The sequence below is a fragment of the Gymnoscopelus braueri genome (assembly GCF_963280865.1).
Source record: "Gymnoscopelus braueri genome assembly, chromosome: 20".
In the NCBI taxonomy this organism is placed as follows: domain Eukaryota; kingdom Metazoa; phylum Chordata; class Actinopteri; order Myctophiformes; family Myctophidae; genus Gymnoscopelus; species Gymnoscopelus braueri.
Window position 1 is genome coordinate 25807360 of NC_137622.1, and position 3052 is coordinate 25810411.

General features: G+C 44.0%; 1 pseudogene across 1 annotated transcript; it reads left to right on the forward strand.

Moving 5' to 3' along the window:
- Positions 1-539: 539 nt before the first annotated feature.
- LOC308075630 (tripartite motif-containing protein 16-like) lies at positions 540-2226 on the forward strand (annotated as a pseudogene). Its single transcript has one exon. The product of its transcript is annotated as a tripartite motif-containing protein 16-like (transcript).
- Positions 2227-3052: the final 826 nt, after the last annotated feature.

A 3052-nucleotide genomic window follows, 5' to 3' on the forward strand; every position in this document is an offset into this window, starting at 1 on the left:
CGAACATTGCTGGCCCATAATAACCTACCTGACCTGGCGGAGACCTGTGCTTCGAGAAGCATTTTTTCTAGTCATCTCTGAGTCTCCAACACACAGTAGATAACAGGGTTGTAATGACCTCCTACAGTACGCGTCAATGTGTGGAGCAAGGTTTAAGGTTCAAGGTTTTTATTGTCATATGAACTTAAATCACACCTGACACAACAGTGCAGGCAGTGAAATGCTTGTTCTTAAAGCCATTTTAGTGTTATTGGCCTTTAATGATTATCTGTTGCTTGCCCTCCCTCCCTCTCTCTCTATTACACTCACAGACTGTGTGTCTGTGAGTGTACACACACACACACACACACACACACACACACACACACACACACACACACACACACACACAGTTACAACCTCCCATGTCATGTGATTTATGGGACCCATGTCATGTGATTTATGGGACCCATGTCATGGGATTTCTGGGACCTATGTCATGGGATTTCTGGGAAGGTAAAACCCAACTAAACTCAGTCTGTTCACCAGTCGGCTGTAAAATGGCACAACAAGCAGTTCAACTGGACCAGGATCAGTTCTGCTGTTCTATCTGTCGGGATCTACTGAAGGATCCAGTGACTGTTCCCTGTGGACACAACTACTGCAGTAGGTGTATTGAGGGATACTGGAGTCAGTCATGATCAAAGAGGGACATTCAGCTGTCCGCAGTGCAGACACATGTTCTTCCCAAGACCTGTTCTGAAGAAAAACACCATGTTGGCTGACATGATGGTGATGGATATACTGAAGAAGACAGGACTCCAAGATGTTCCTCCTGATCACTGCTATGCTGGACCTGGAGATGTGGCCTGTGATTCCTGCACTGGGAGAAAACTGAAAGCTGTGAAGACGTGTCTTCAGTGTCTGGTCTCTTACTGTGACACTCACCTCCAGCCTCACTATCAATCTCCTGCCTTTAAGAAACACAAGCTGGTCAAAGCCTCCAGTGAGCTTCAGGAGAACATCTGCTCTCGTCACGACGAGGTGAGGAAGCTTTTCTGTCGTACTGATCAGCAGTGTATATGTTCTCTGTGCTCCGTGGAAGAACACAAGGGTCACGATATTGTCTCAGTTTCAGTAGAAAGGACTGAGAGACAGAAAGAGCTTGATACGAGTCAGCAAAACATAAAGCTGAGAATCCAGGAGAGACAGAAAGACGTGAAGGTGCTTCACAAGGAGATGAAGTCCATCAATCACTGTGCTGACAGAGCAGTGAGGAACAGTGACATCAACTTTAAGGAGATGATCTCTTCCATTGAGAGAATACAATCTGAGGTGAGGGAGCTGATCAGAGACCAGCAGAAACGTGAAGTGAGTCGTGCTGAAGAACTGTGGAAGCGTGTGGAGCAGGAGGTTACTGAACTGAGGAGGAGATATGCTGAGCTGGAGCAGATCTCACACACAGAGGATCACATCCATTTTCTACACAGTTACACCTCCCTCTCAAGGATCAGTGAATCTACACACCCAGTCAGCAGCAATGGCCGTCCTCTGAGATACTTTGAAGATGTGACTGTGGCTGTGTCAAAGATGAGGGACAAACTAGAAGACATTCTTAAAGAGGAAGGGAAAAATGTCTCAGAGACAGTGAATAGAGTGGATGTTTCACTGCCAACAGCACTAGAACCCAAGACCAGAGCTGAGTTCTTACAATATTCATGTCCAATCACACTGGATTCAAATACAGCACACCAATACCTCTCTCTCTCTAAAGGGAACAGAAAAGTAACATGGATGAACAAACAACAATCCTATCCTCATCACCCAGAGAGATTCACTGGAAGGTGGCAGGTTTTGAGTAGAGAGCGTCTGACTGGACGCCGTTACTGGGAGGTAGAGTGGAGTGGTGCTGAGGTTGAAATAGCAGTCTCATATAAAGATATCAACAGGACAGGAGGTTATAATGAAAGTGGATTTGGATACAATGATAAATCGTGGTCTTTACTGTGTGTAAAGACACCAGGATGTTATATTCCCAGACACATAGCCATTGGTACTCACATCCCAGCTCCTGTGTCCTCCAGAGTAGGAGTGTACCTGGATCACAGTGCAGGTACTCTGTCCTTTTACAGCGTCTCTGACACCATGACTCTCCTCCACATATTCCACACCACATTCACCCAACCCCTCTATGCTGGATTTAGGGTTTGGAGAGGTGGAGCCACTGCTGAGTTGTGTGACCAGTAGAAAGTAGATCAGACTTTGGGTTTGTCTCTCATGACTCCACAATAATTTATAATTCAATTCATCAACATTCTCAGCGTCCAAAAATGTAACTGTTCTGTTGATGTAAAAAAAAAAAAAAGTTTATTTTATTTGTTCATTTTGTTTATTTGTTTATTGTGAATCAATTGTATAATGTGTTAATCATCTCTCATATTCATACAATTTATGTCTGAGTTGTTTTGGTTCCATTTTGTGTCTAGTTGATCTTTTTAAATTGTTAAACATTAGAAATGAATGTGTAGACCTTTTGAAATTAAACGATTCAATTGAATGTAATAAATATTAACCAACATGATAATAAATGTGTGTGTATGACTGTATGTGTATTGTGTTTAATTAATTATTGTCTCCGCCAGGCCGAAGGCATGGCCGAGATTATGTTTTCCCCGGTCCGTCTGTCCGCCCGTGTGTCCGTCTGTGAACCGCTAATCTCCGGCACCGTTGGCTTGATCGCAGCGAAACTGTGCACTCCACTCCCTGGATGCCAGAGCAGAACCTCGGCCCCCAATCTTTCTCATGGGCCTGTTATAGCGCCACCAGGAGGCCGACTTTTGTTAAACGTTTTTTGACAGTACTCCTACAGATTTTGTCCAAATATTACCCAATTCCGTACACAGTATCTCAATAGTCATTAAACAAAACGATCTTTCAGATTTTTCATAATCCATCCTGATGATTGGCTTCCAAAGTTTGCAGGAGTGCTCTGTTTGAACAAAATGCCTCAAATCATGAACACAGCGTGACATTTTGCACTAGGCCCCACTAGGGACAGAGGAAGAAATGCAAC